The sequence below is a fragment of the Aphelocoma coerulescens genome, chromosome 1A (genome assembly GCF_041296385.1).
Source record: "Aphelocoma coerulescens isolate FSJ_1873_10779 chromosome 1A, UR_Acoe_1.0, whole genome shotgun sequence".
Taxonomy (NCBI): domain Eukaryota; kingdom Metazoa; phylum Chordata; class Aves; order Passeriformes; family Corvidae; genus Aphelocoma; species Aphelocoma coerulescens.
In genome coordinates this window covers 66029944-66044510 of record NC_091014.1, presented here as the reverse complement: position 1 = coordinate 66044510, position 14567 = coordinate 66029944, and the positions used below count along the sequence as shown (strand labels likewise).

The following is a 14567-nucleotide window of genomic DNA, read 5'->3' as shown; positions in this document are numbered from 1 at the left end:
TCCTGGTTTCAACTGGGATGGAGTTAATTTCTTCTCAGTAGCTGTTGCAGTGCTGTGTTTTGGATTTGGAAGGAGAATGGTGTTGATAACACGCTGATGTTTTGGGGTTTTGCTAAGTCGTGTTTATCCTAAGTCTAGGACTATTTTTTTGTCTTGTCTCATGCTCTGCCAGTGAGGAGGTGCACAGAAGGAACAGAGGAGGAGCACAGCTGGGACAGGTGACCTGAACTGGCCAGGATATTCCACACCATGGAATGTCATGGCCAGTCAATGGGGGAGTTACTCAGCAGGGCTGATTTAGGTTTGGGAAGGGGAGTCTGCAGGTGGTGAGCAGTTGTATTGTGCATCACTTATGATTTTTCCCCTGTTATTATTTCATTTTATTTTACTTCCAATTATTACACTATTCTTATCTCAACATACATTGAAGTTCTCCTTCAGTCCTCCTCCCCATTTCACCCAGTGTGGGGAGGGGAAGAGAGGGAGCTAAATGAGTGGCTGGGTGGTGTTTCATTTCCAGCTGGGCTTAAAACCACAACACAAACCCCAGGCAAAAAATCTGTAACGAGCAGCAATTCTTCCTTTTCTATGCAGAACTTGAGGCCTCGTGTATGTCAGTGAAATGTTCTTGAGAAACTCAAAATTAGGAAGCTCTGTTGCTACGTAATGTCTGTTTTTAAGACTCGTTGAAAAATTCTCAGAAGGAATTTTGAGTAAGGAGAGTTTGTGTTAGCTGGAATGAGTGTGCATAAAGCAGCTTTTCTGCAGACTTGGAGGGTGCCAAGGGAACTAAAGCAGTCATAGCTAATAGTTCTGTGGGAGGAGGAAGAGGGTGGTATGGGGATATCATGCAGTGAGAGGCTGGTTTGTACCTGGTTGTGAAAGGTAAAGGTGAAAATTGAGTTAGGAGGAAGAGAAACTGGAAAGGGAAACTTTAATTGCTTACTCAGAGATAAAATCTTCAACTTTTCACTTCTGCATCTTTAACTAAATCTCTTGCTGTAGTAGGACAGAACTAATGGTACCAAGTGGTGCCCAGGCTGGTAGGAGCCTGGGGCATGCCCTGCTATCAGCTGGAACGGAGGTGATGAGGGAGATGTGTAGCCCACTTGAGGCAGGTGTCTGCTGCAGGAGTTAAGGGGAATTGACTACAGGAGCGATGCTGACATGTAACAGAAGGTGACAAACCTCATGTGGATGCTCTCATTCAGAGGTAAGGTATCTCTTTTTGCTGGAGTCTAATTCTCCAAAAGGTTAAAGCCTGTTTTACCTCCAATTGAGAGAGCTTAAATCTGAGTGACTGCGAGCAGACAAGCTCTTAGTTCTGAGTAACTGTGGCCCTGGGCCAATCATCCTCCAAATCTAACAAAGAAACTGTTTTGGCTTTCAGGGGAGCAAAATAAATCAGAAATAACAGTTCTCAAAAGTTCTGACTTTGGCTAGTATAATAACTTGCCAGGCAGAGCTGATATAAATGTGTGTCTCAGTCCTAAAATACTGTTCTTCATATGCTCCAGTGCTCCCTGGCATAAGGACAGTATTGTATGAAGAATTAAATGGACAAGCTCTAAACAGCTACAGGAATTGTTATAACGGCATCAGTGTAGAAGGAGTTTATTGTTAGAGTTGAATAGTGGGGCTTGCTTCCTGGGCACTAACCTTTCTCCCTAATAATTCTTTGACATGGAAGGAATTAATAAGATTCCCAGAGAATAGCTTCTGTACATGGCTTGAGGAACTTCATTAGTATAAAAGAAACAGTATTATTCCTAAAGCTACTTCATTACTGTTGGCTTTACAATAGGACTTCTGCCTAAAATGTCCCTGTCTCCTGATTCACTTCCTGCTATAAACTGAACAAAACAATAGACATTTCACAGAAGATATACAGCTCTGCATTTCATCAGCAGAACATGTCAGGCAGAGCTCATTTATCTCTGTGGTAAAGGAAGGGCTTTACTGTGTCACTATAAACTGGTGCTGTTTCTCAAGTAGTTGCTGTTGAGTTGACTTGGATGGAAATTACAGAAGGGAGCTGACATTCCATGCCTGCTTTATGACAAGAGTTCACTCCTGCTTTTTGGTCAGTGGGAAGGGCTCTCTGCCCTGTGGTGCAGAGGGATCCACTTATGCTGACCTGCAGGGCTTCTTAAAAAAACAAACAAACAAACAAACTTTGTTCTTGTCATCTCTGCAGAAAACAAACGTGGATAGCTGGGAAAAGCTGACTTTAGCCACGATTTTGTTAAAAGTTCGATTATTAAGAGGAAATAGGAACATGAATTAGTATCTTGGGAAAATTGGTTGTTTTATACTGAATTGTAGGAAGTTGTGTGTGCTCAACTGTATGTTTTTCCAGCTTTTTTAAGTTGCCATCAAAGCCTAGGCAAGCTCTCCATACTTGAACTTTCCCAGTTATGATGATGACATAGATACCTTTACTATTGACTGAAAGTCTTCTGTACCTTCATTATTCTCCAATTTCATACCTATTAAAAGCAAATCATTCACATCTGAGGTAGTCATAGACAATTGGTGTAAAATAGAAAAGTTTGGACAGTATGAAACTGTAATTAAAAACAGTAATGTGAAAAATGAGGAGACAACAAAAAATATTTCAGACAAGAACATGGCTTTTATTTGGAAGGTTCTTTCCCAGTGAAAGTTGGGCAGTGAAACAGTGAAATTGATGATTTGAGTGGAATTAAATTTAATAATCTGAAATTCTTTGCCATTGGTTGGCATATATAGTCACTAACAGCATTACACTTGCAATCAAAATATGGTTCAGGATTTAAATCTACATTTAAAGTGTAAACAAAGATGTATAACACATGGAGTTTCTTAGCAAGAGAGAAGGAGTTTGAAGAGAATGCTGAAATGTTACGGCAGCAGTCAAGAAACACAAATTTGTTCTGAGTGAAGACATGAGACAGAATTTCTTTACAGAGAAAGTACTAGTGCCTAAAAGGACACATGGAATTTCTGAGGACAGCAGAAGAAACAAGAAGCATATTTAAAAATAGATTGTGTTAAAAGTAAAAATAACCGTGGGATATTTATCTAAAATGAGAGGATTTTTTTTTTTCTCCACAAACTTCCTGTCCTGTTCCTAACAGTCTGAATCTAATGCTCACCAGTGGGGCTGGATAGACTGTCAGCTGTTCTTCTAAGGAAAAAGATTAAGGTAATCTTTCACTGGATGTCACATTTTTAATATAACTGAAAATGGGCAGAGAACAACTGCTTTTTAGGAAAAAAAAATCAAAATACTAAACCCAAAATTATTAATATGGTAAAGCTTGATTCTCTACGTAAGTAAATTATTTATGGCATCATAATAATGTCATCATGCTGGGATCTTGCATCACTGATGATAACTATAATTAGACCACTAATCTCTTTTAATTCACTACAAGAAAAACTTAATCTTTGAATATACATAAAGCTCATTTACATTTTATACATTGAAAGAAATAGTACTTTATTATCCACTGAGGTATATTTCCCCAAGCAGTTTTTTGAGTGCATATATGTATGTATTTATGCAGTGCATGTAGCCTCAAACCCTGTATATATTTATACATACATTAAACTGTGTTACTAGAAGTAATGAAGTCAAATTACTGTACCTGTATGTGTATTAACCCCAGTGCAGACAAATTCTGCTTTCTTCATGGGAAGAGCAATAGTGTTGATTCCAAAAGTACACTAAGGTGACTCTAATAATGTTGCTTCCAAATAGTTTTAAATGCTACACTTGGAATGGGGTAAAAACGCGACAGTTTTAAATGTATTTTTAAAACTCTGTTAAGTTATTGTCTTACTGGCTTCCAAAGGTGTCCAGGCATTTTTCATCAAAGTGTCAAAAGGATAGAAAACATCTTGCAAGCAGAAAAGAATATCAGCAGCTTGAAAGTACTGTTCCCTAAAGTGGTATCTTGAGAAACCTCAAAATATTAAATTAAGATGTTCATAAAAATTGCCTTTTGGGAAACTTTCTTTTTTCCAACTAATAGTCCTGCCTTTACTTTTTTTATCTTCAAAATTATCATTTCATAGCATTTATAAATATGTTTCATAGCAGTTATAAGGATGTTAGGTGAATTATAAAGATGTTTAAGTGAAACATTGAAAAACAAAATTGTCATTTCTCAAGTTGTACTAAAATCTGAGTTTAGTTGTTTGTACAAAAATGTTGTGTAAATTCCTCATTTCTGATCAATCTCCATTCCCTTGGAAGCTGGAACCAGTTCAAATTCCATATGAAGATGACTCCCAAAATAACACACTGCCTTTACACTGTGGCACAAGGGCTAAATTTATTGTACCTCTATGTGTGTGTTGTGTGTGTATGATAGGTTTTATATATATAAAAAGTATAGTAAGTGTATATATGGAAATACAGTAAAATATATGTAAATAGAGTAATAAATTGTATACCATTTCCATCCACATATTATAATGTAATATATATAATTATATGTTATATATATATATATAATGTATAAGCAGTACATCAGCCTCCCAAAGTAAATGCATGGGAATAGCTGATTTGAAGAATATTTTCTTCATTGTTAAAAGACTGTCTGACAGTTTGTGCCACCAGACTCGGGACTGAAGACACATTTCTTGCTCCTTTTACATTAACTGTCCCCAAACTGGCCTAAAATAAGAATGTGGGCCCTGATTTTCACAGGCAGTAGCACAGATGCAATCAGCACTCCGTTTGGGGCACAAGGTGGTTGTATTCAATGAACTCCGTGTGAAATAGTTGGGGATTTTCTGTGTCAGTCTAGCCCAGGCTGCAGGTTCTGTCCTCTGCCAAACTGGAATTCCCTTTCCTCGCAGTATGAACTCTGTTCTACCGGGGAGTGCTATGATTTATGCTGAATTCCTGTTCTGTTTCTTCCATCTTTGAACAAGTTTGAGCATTATTTGACCAAACAAAGAGATGAATGACTGTTTTGATGTTAGATTGAAAAAAGTCTTAAGTGTTCTGGCACGGAGAATTTCCAGCTTCGACAATGCTCCAGGCAAAACGGAAGCTTAATTCCTTACAGAAAGTGCTGTCTTTATGATTCTATATGTCCCTTGTAGTGTTCTGTAAAGAAAGCTTGATCTCTCATTTAATGAGAGAGACTGTAGAAAACTAAAGTGCAGCTCTGGTCAGAAGTGTAAGAAACAACTTACAAGATTTCTCCTCAAACGTGTGCTGTTAACTTTCAACACAGGAGAGTGAAGAAAAGGAGAGTAGGGAAGGGAGGAATCACTTTCAATCTCAGGAAGCTTACCAACCTGACCAAATTTCACAGTACTGTTAATAGCAGTTAGTTCAAATCCATTTGTCAAGGACATGCAGAAGATAAATTTTATGTCAGTGCTATGGTCTTAAAATCCTACCGAACTAATCTAAGTGAACTTAAGTTAATGAGTCACAGACTGAGTGAAGGAGTACAGGAAGACTTGGCGTCTATCTGATTGTATGCGGACTTGCATAAGAAACATGGCCAAGAGGAAAGCACTCTTAGGACTGTTTTGCAGCCCTACCCAGTGATCCAGAGCTCCTGCTGCCCTCAAACCAGGCTGTCCCTGGGGACAGCGCTGGAAGCACAGCAGTGATGAGAAGGGCAGATGGGAGGGAAATGCAGAAACTAGTGGCAGAGAAGGCAAACGCTGAGGGGACGAAGGAAGGTCACCGTCGTGGCTGCTGCTTGGAACTTGAAATAGTCTTCTGTCTAAAACAAATCCGAAAGATAGGCGAAGGCGGGAGTACCAGTTCTGATACTGGGCGAGAACGGCGTAGCTCCGCGGACAGCGGTGTAACCAAACCAGCAGTGCCGTGTCAGAGGTGGCCCCGTCCTTGAGCCCGTGCCCGGGGCAGCTGCGAGCCCAGCCCAGCCCAGCCCGAGCGGGCGCTCCCGGTGCCGGCGGAGCGCACCGCGCTGTGCGGAGCGGCTTCAGCGCCTGCACCGCTGCCGGGCGCGGAAAAGTCCCCGACGCTTCCCGGGATCTGTCAACTTGGCTCACATTTCGCTTCGGGGAAATAACATCTGCTTATTCACGGTGCCCCGCAGTGGAAACGGGACACGGACGCCGTGTTAGACTCGCCGCGCCCTGCCACGTTCCGCAGTGCTCCTGTCACGGTTTCCTACGCTCGTATACCTGGCTCACGCTGCGGCCGGGCGGGCCGGGCAGCCGCTGCCCACGCGGTGGCCGGAGCCCCCGGGCTGAGCTCGGGCCGAGGCCGGGGTGGTCGGAACCCCCCGAGCCGGGGGCGGTCGGAACCCCCCGAGCCGGGGGCGGTCGGGGCTCCCCGGGGTGACCCCGGGCCGGGGCCGGGGCCGCGCGGCTCCAGGTGTCCCCGACGGCCGCCGAGGAGCGCGCTCCGGCCGCGGGCGCGCGCACCACCCCTCACCGCCCCCGACTAGGAAGCGGCGTTGATTGGCAGCCGCGGAGAGCCAATAGGCGGTGGCGGGGCGGGAGCTTGCCCGCGCTCTCAGCCAATGGGCAGGCGGCTGGGCGGGCGCCAGGGGGCGGGCGGGGGCGGCGGCCGCAGTGGCGGCGCTGAGCGGAGCGCAGGGGTCGGGTCGGTTCCGCCGCGCTCTCGCCGTCTCGTCACCCCCCAACCCCGCCGGGCACGGGCGACAGGCAGGTCCCGGCGCTGCAGGTGAGGGCTGCGCCGCGCTCCGGGGCCCTGCCTTCGGGAGAGGCTCGAGCTGGAGGCCGGGTTGGGATCCCCGTCGGAGCCGTTGGGCAATGGCGGGCGGTGGGTCCGGGAGGGGGGAGCCGCTGGTGCCGCTGCCGCACCGGGCCGGTGCCGCTGCCCGTGCTGGGGCCGGGCCGGGCCGGGCCGGGAGAACACCCCCAGGGACCCCGCTGGATGCGGGCCGCCCACCCCGCCGGCGCTCCGGGGCTGCCGCTGCGGCGGGCGCGGGGAAGGTGAAGCTCTCCTTGCACGGCGCCAGGGGAAGGGCAGGGCTGGGGCTTGCGAGGGATGACGACACTGGCTCGGTTCCTGTAGGAGGGGAGAGCTCCCTGCTCGGGGAAGTTTAGTGACCCACTCGGTGGTGGTGACCGCTTTGGTTTGGAGAGGGGAGGAAAAGAAAGCAAGGATGGAGTCCTAAACTTGAGCAGCTGGGTTTTTCCTCCCGGCTTTGAAATCCCGGCGCCCCGGATGATGGCAGGTAAGGATGCTGGTTTGGTGGGAGGAGGTGTTTCTGCGGGGGCGAGTGAGGGTTTAAACTGCTCAGGGCCTCCTGAGTACCGGTTATGACCCAGCTCAGTCAAGCTTCTTGGTCTTGCCGTTGCTGCCTTCTGTCTTGACTTTCCCTTTTTTGGCCTGTGGAAAGAATCTCCTCATCTCCTAGACCGAAACTTCTGTGTGAGAGACAGACATCTCTTTATGTGCATTGAGGCTACCTGGTTAGGGAAGAACAGGATGTGTACAGTGTCTGCCTGGCTTGCTGTATCTGTCTTTCTCAGCTGTCTCTGCTTGGAGTGACTCAGAAGCTGATAGATTCAGTCTTCTGAGCCGTCATCCTTTTGCCTGAGCAGTAAAGGAAGCCAGAAAGACGCAAGTGGCGTACGCTGTCCTTTGCAAACTGAACAGTTTGAAAACTAAATGCAGTCTTGCAGTTTTAAACGCTTGGATTACTTGATTAAAATCGTAGATTAACTAGGATAATTTAAAACTAGTACACCACTGCTCATGTTTCCTGTACCTGTTTGTGTAAGTTTGATCATTTGATCCAGATTTGGGTAAGAAATGAGCCTTGGATATGCTATGCACTTTCGTTTCTGTTGTGCTCTACGACCTCCTGCTTAAAAGGCTGCCATGAGACTGTTTTCTCTTGCTATTGGGGAGTGGGTGAGGGATTCCCTTCTGCTAATTTGGATTTAATGCCAGCATCTGTTTGGCTCTTCTTTAAAGCCAAAAACCTTTCCCCTGCTTTTAAAAGTTAAAACAGTAGTAGTGCGTTATTACAATAGCCATAGTGAAGGCTATGTTATGTAAGCAACTGAGTTTTTATTCTGATTTTAGTGCAACAAAAGGATCATTCTCATGTGTCTGCGATGAGACAAGCACCACTTTGTTGCTTTCTTGGGCAGGGTGGGCACACATGACATTATGACTTTTATTTCTGCTTAAAGGTGAGCAATAACTAAAAGAGTTTGCCAGCTGTGTTTCAGATGGTCAAAACTTGTTAATTGCATTCTTTACTATTAAAGTTGTTATTATTACCAAGGGCTAATGTGCTGGCTGTTTTATACCTGTACCTGCCTGAAATTATATTTTTTCAAACTTGCAATTTGCCTTCAAAGATAGTAGTTATATTCTGCCAATTATGGCTGAATCAGCTGAAGCAGGAGCACATATTAGCATAAGGAGCATGTCTGTTTAGCACAGTGCAGCATCATTTTAGAGATCCCTGATCTCTGATACACCACAGCTTCAGTGTGGTGAGCAGGAGAGGTGTGGAGGTGCCACCTTGCCATGGCTGTTCTATGCTCAAGTGCTCCAAACTCCCTTCGGGAAGGAGTTTACAAATCTGGATCAAATTCTTCTTTTTTATGCCTTTGAAATACCATCATAATAAAGTGGCTTTTTGACTGTGGTCTAGATCATTGTCATCTATGAATGTTTTTAAACAGTGCCTTCAGAAGATGCCTAGATGATATATTTATCTAGTGGGTAGATGTCTGCTTTCTTTTCTTTTGACGAGTCACTTGAATGTTGGTCTGAAAATCAGTGAACCTGTTATTTTTACCAGGTGACATGTTTGGATGATTTAGGGTCAGGCATGAGAAGTTTTGTTCCCCTGGTCTGTCTGTGGAGCATATGGGCACCTTTTCCAGCTCTAGAGCTGAGTGAGCTACGTGCTTAAAGATGTCCGTATGTCAGCTCTGTGCTTCCCTGTGTGTGGTTAAAATGAGCTTGAAGGTGACTGTGAGTTGAATGCCTATAAATGCAGGCCAAGAAGATGCTGTGCTTATTGCAGGAATTGGATGAAATGCTTAGCAGTGCTGCCAGTTAAAAGTTGCCTGTGCTTGTACAAATCTGTGTTGTAATACAAAGTAGCTAAAAGGCAGCTTTCTGTTTCTGAGTTGGTGCCTGGTTTTCTTAACGTAGCAGCTCCTGGAAAAACAGCCTCTTGTCATACAATAAAGCAGGAGAACAGTAGATGCAGATTGAAGGTGGGTTTTGTTTTGGTGGGGTTTTTTGTTGGTGGTGGTTTTTCTTGGTTTTTTTTGTTGTTGTTGTTTTGTTTTTTAATACGTATTTTTAAACATCCATATAAAGTAATATATGAGTGCCTTTTTTGGTTCTTGGAATCTCTGCTTTTTAAAAAAATACTAGGATTTAATGACTTTCTTGTTGCCTGGGACCTGGAATGAAGTATCTAATGCTTGAATTTAAGACTAGTCTGTGAGATGAACAACTTCTTTGTAACATGGGATTTAATTCAAGCTCCTCCAGAAATAATCCCCAGAACTTCAACAGGTGACACTGTTCTTTTCAACTAAACTCAGTTACTGATTTTTGACTTAATGTAATGATGGCTTATTCCCAGGAGATGAAAAGAAAGAAGTAGGGAATAAAACAGTGATGTAACTGTGCTGAGATAAACCAAGCTAAGTGTTCTGTGGTTGAATAGAATGCTGTATTTAGTATGAATGTTACCTGCCTGGTTGGCTCACTGGGGTTGAGAAGAATAAGCTGGAGTTGACAGGAAAACAGCTGCTGTATTCTGGGGTTGGTTTGCAGTCTCCATAGTCCAATTTGTCACGAGACTTGAATGTTATTCCTTAATGTGTTATCCTTTAAGGTGCTTTTCTTAGGGGAGGGGAATAATCCAAATTTCTCTAATGATGTTGGTCTAGAATCTGCCTTGATGAGTGCTCCTTGGAGTGTGAGGGATTCTGCTTGAGCCACTGGTGCACTTGCTTAGAGTCCTGTGGATCTTGGTGGACAGGATGTGTCAATATTTGAGGAAGTTCCCAGCCCTAATTAGTAAATAGGGGTAGAACGAACATGGCTATTGTAACACTGCACAGTAATCAGCTCCAAGGCAAAAAGAAAATGTTTCTTGGGCTTTAAGTAAGGTGGTTTGCTTCAAATTCTTAGAATATGCAAATATTTAAAAACTGTTCTGGCTTACACAAGGTATTGTAAATATGTTGGTAGTATTGGAAACCTGTATATCGAACTGTTTGGCTTTGGGCTAGTGCATATTGTTAATTCTTTTTGCTTGTGTAGGACTCTTCTTTAAGAACTAATTCCAAGGCATCTGTAGACCAAAATTTTTAAACAACCTTCTTTGCCTTTTATCACATACCCTAGAGCAGTGAACAACAAGCCAGACTACAGTATAACAGCAGAAATGGTGAGAATGAGAACTCTGTATGGTATTATGAAGTATTTCTGTGAAAGAGTTTTACTGAAACCAAAAAGGCTGGATTTTATGTAATCTTTTGACATAAACTTGTAACATAAATGGGCACCACTCAGACTTTAAGTGACACTGTGAACTCAGAGGAGTTCACAAGTATGTTCTAAGTATCTTCTTATGCCCGTTGTGATTAATATCCTGATGTACTTGCAAGCTCTTAGCTTTTGATATAAAGTAATAAGTTGTTTGTGACTACTAAAACTGGCTGACCTTGGTGTTACTCTGCTGTTCATTATGAAGTCTCTTGTTACAGAAGTGTGATATTCTTTCTGCCTTATTTTGTTGTGTCTTTGTGCATGAGTAGCAGGAATAGGGCTCAAATCTGACTTTCATGTATGAGGGTGCATTAATCTCTCCCACATACCAGGTGAATGTATTGCTACCTAGTGATTGTAGCAACAAAATGTTGTTGACTGGGCTCTGAAAAGACTAGCAGAGTTTTTTGTACCTGGCATCTCACAGCCAGGGTTTTGGGTTACAAAACCAACTTGCACAGAACTTCTTACGTGGCATAGTAATAGTAGCTGAATACTGAAATAAGATTTTTTTCTTTGCTGTTGTTCTCAATAGCAGATGCACAGCCACACTTGATTAATTTTAAAATAATATGACAAAGAATATAATGAGCGTAGTTTTTTTTCTAATTTCTGACTTAATAGGTTAAATAAAAAGTGCAGGGTGAATATGCTTAATGTGCCCTTTTTTAAAGGGGTAATGTAAAGTACAGATTTCAATAAATAATCTGCCATGAGTCATAGGACAAACGGGACGTGGTTTTGGTTTGACCTACGTCTCTCATCCTCTCCCTTAATTGAGACTTTCTTAGCTATTTGACAGATACCTACCTCCTTGCTGAGTGGAACAATGCTGCTTTCTTTTTGGGAGAACTGATAAATGGGTAATAAACAGGTACAGATCTGTTAAATTAACTCTGTGTATTTAATGGAACCACGTGCATGCAACATCAACTTGTAGGCATGCTTACTTCCACAGTCTTTGAATAATATTCTTAAAAACATTTCTTCCAAAGTCTTCAGGTTCTCTCTGTCTCTTAATAGTTAGAGATAAAAGCTTCAAAACTCTAATTTTTTCATTTACCTGTAATAATCTAACCACTCAAAGTCATCTGATATCTCCTCAGCATAGAATTGTGCTTAACTTGTAGGAGCTGCTGATCAGCTTGCTTTAAGCTCTAGAGGGAATTCATCTGAATGACATTGTTCTTGAATTCTTGCTGTGTTGAATGAGGTTATGGTTCCATTCCAAAATGTGAAGACGCTGTTTTACACAGGAGAAACTGGGTAACCATTTCATTTACACAACATTTCTTTAGTTTTTGTGTGTTAGAGAGCTTCATAAAAGAATGCTGTCAGTGTAGTGTCATTCAGATACAGAGAGAAATAAATTGAGTGGCTAGCTCTTCCTCTTTTGGGCAATTAAATTCTTAGAAACTATTACACCCACACCTGGGAGTATTGCCATCTCACTGTCTGTTATTTTAGGGCTCTGAGAGTTGAGGTTTTTGTCATTTTTGAAAGCTTGTGCAACTGAAAGTGGTAACAACCAGCACATATGGATAAAGTATAATCAACCAATAATGTTTGATTCATAGTGCCACTTCCCAGAGCACACTTCCACGCTGTCTTAAGCAGAGTCCTAAATGGAAAATTAAGTGAAAAAAAGTTGTATTTTGTTACTGTGTCATTGATGGCCTATGGTGAGATGACCGTGGTTGGATGCCAGGTGCCCACCAAGCAACTCTGTCACTCTCCTTATCTGGACAGGGCAGAGAAACTGTAACAAAAGACTCACAAGTTGAGATAAGGACAGGGAGAGATCACACCCCAGTTATGAACATGGGCAAAACATACTCGATGCAGGGAAATTAATTTAACTTACTGCCAATCAAATCAGAGTAGGGTAGTGAGAAATAAACCCAAATCTTAAAACTCCTTTGACCAATCCTTCCCTTTTTCACAGGCTCAACTTCACTCCTGATTTTTCTGCCTGAGTGGCACTGGGTGACAGGGAATGGGGATTGCAGTCAGTTCCTCACACATTTATCTCAGCTGCTCTTTGCTCTTCACGCTCTTTTATCTGCTCCATCATGGGGTGCCTTCCATAGGAGATGGCTCTCCACAAACTTCTCCAGCATGAGTCCTTCTCTCAGGCTGCAGTTCTTCACAAACTGCACCAGTGTGGGTCCTTTCCAGGGGGTCTGTCCTTCAGGACCAGCCTGCTCCAGTGTGGGTCTCCCACAGGGTGACAAGTCCTGCCAGCAAACCTGTTCCAGCCTGAGCTCCTCTCTCCATGGGGTCACAGGTCCTACCAGGAGCCTGCTCCAGCCTGGGGTTCCCATGGGGTCACAGTCTCCCTTGGGCTTTAATGGCTGCACCGTGGGGTCCTCCATGGGGTGCAAATTTGGCTGTATCCTCAGGAGCATGTGTTGGAGATGGCTTTAATGAACAGGCAGTTTTGGTATGTGGATCATGCATTAGCATTCTATAGACATTTCAAGATATCATTTGATTAAAGAGATTTTAATTCTCTTAAAATGTTTAAGTAGGTTGATTATCCAGGTGCTAATAGCATGCAGAAGAAATGCAAAAGGATGATTAATAGATTTTAATCCAGGAAAGAGCCATTTGTAATCATGTGATCTTTTCTGAAAAAGACCTTCCATAGGACTTGTGTGAATGAATCCCTGTTGGAATTTGATAGAGCCACAAAGAAAGCTTCCCATTTAGAAAAAAAGGCTGTATAGTCTACCACAACCCTATTAGGTGCCCAGTTAGCTAATTAGTCCTGCTGTCTCTAACAGGGTAATCTCTCTGATGTATAGTCAGATAATACTTTATTTATATCCTATGATTCATTGAGCACGTTCAACTGAGCGTTCTACTCCATTTCAGAATTCCTCAAACGTGATGCTTAAAATATTCATATTTATGAGATAGGGAAATTAAACTTTGTCTTGGTACAGTCCAATGCAATTTGCAAATTCAGATCTTTAGGTTGTGCTCATTTAAGCAAACAGTCCAGATAGGTTTGTCAGCACTGGTTTTGGTCTTATTTACTATTTCCTCAGGCTTTTGTAAAGATTGTCTGGGCATTAGATCAGTCATGATTCCTGATCTGTTCCCAGGTCACCAGTAATAATGGTAAAGAGCTTAGCAGTAGCTTGGTGAACACATCCAGTTTTGTAATATTCCTTGACTCTGTCTTTTCAGGGCTTAAAATAAACATAACATCAGACTGAGCTTGTGTTATTCTGCATCTTGATCAGAATACCTTGTGAAAGCAAGGTCAGGGCTGTGTTGAAACTTAAGTCCTCAGCATAGTCACCATCACTCAGGATGGTGTCCTCATAAAAAGAAGGTGATGCTAAGAATTTGGTTGTATTGTATTTTTCTTTTTACTTTGTAATAATAATTATCAACTTGGTATGCTCAGATGGAATCTTACTTCTTCTATTTTGACTTGTCCTGGTTCTGGCCAGGACAGGGTTAAATTTTGCAGTAAAATTTAACTGGCAGGAGGGGCATGGCCAGGACCTGGAGGTTATTCTGTACCACCTCGGGTCATTTTCCAGGGATGGGGGAAAGGCTCCCTTCAGGAGCGTGAAGGAGGGAGTGCCCGGGCATTGTTAGGGTTTTTCTGCGTGCTGAGCATGCTAGAGCATCCCAAATGATATTTTTAAATTCTTGAACAAAAGCTGGTTTGGGCTCCTAAGTCCTTTTAGTTTCTAGTTTGAGGGCTAATAATCATATCACTCAAATTGTCAGTATTCATAGATCTTCTGCCTCTGTTCTACATTAAAGTGAGTAATAGCATTGTTGCAAAGGTTGTTACAGTAAGGATAATAAAGGAGCTTTAAATATATTTGCAGTCTACCAATACAACTATTTCTGTGTTCCTTCTTCTATCTTTTGTCATTTCTAGCTTTTGTTATATTTGTTACTGTGAACATCCCCTCTTTTCCACTTCACCTAGAGGTATTTCTGTAGGTTATGTGGTTTTCTTCAAATGTGGCTTTGGGGCAAATGTGGCTATTAAAAAGTCTTATGTGATTCCCTGTTAATCTTGGATGGTATAGTACTATTAAAATAATAC

General features: G+C 42.6%; 1 protein-coding gene across 4 annotated transcripts in view; it reads left to right on the top strand.

The window, feature by feature from the left end:
* Positions 1-6546: 6546 nt before the first annotated feature.
* Positions 6547-14567, top strand: part of PACSIN2 (protein kinase C and casein kinase substrate in neurons 2) — a 53883-nt gene continuing 45862 nt past the window's right edge. For 3 of the 4 annotated variants that reach the window (XM_069003368.1, XM_069003367.1, XM_069003362.1), the window contains exon 1: positions 6547-6670. The gene's annotated coding sequence lies outside the window, so the exon portion shown is untranslated. Of the gene's footprint in view, positions 6671-7024; positions 7188-14567 lie in introns of all 4 variants that reach the window. The other variant, XM_069003363.1, reaches the window with a different exon arrangement.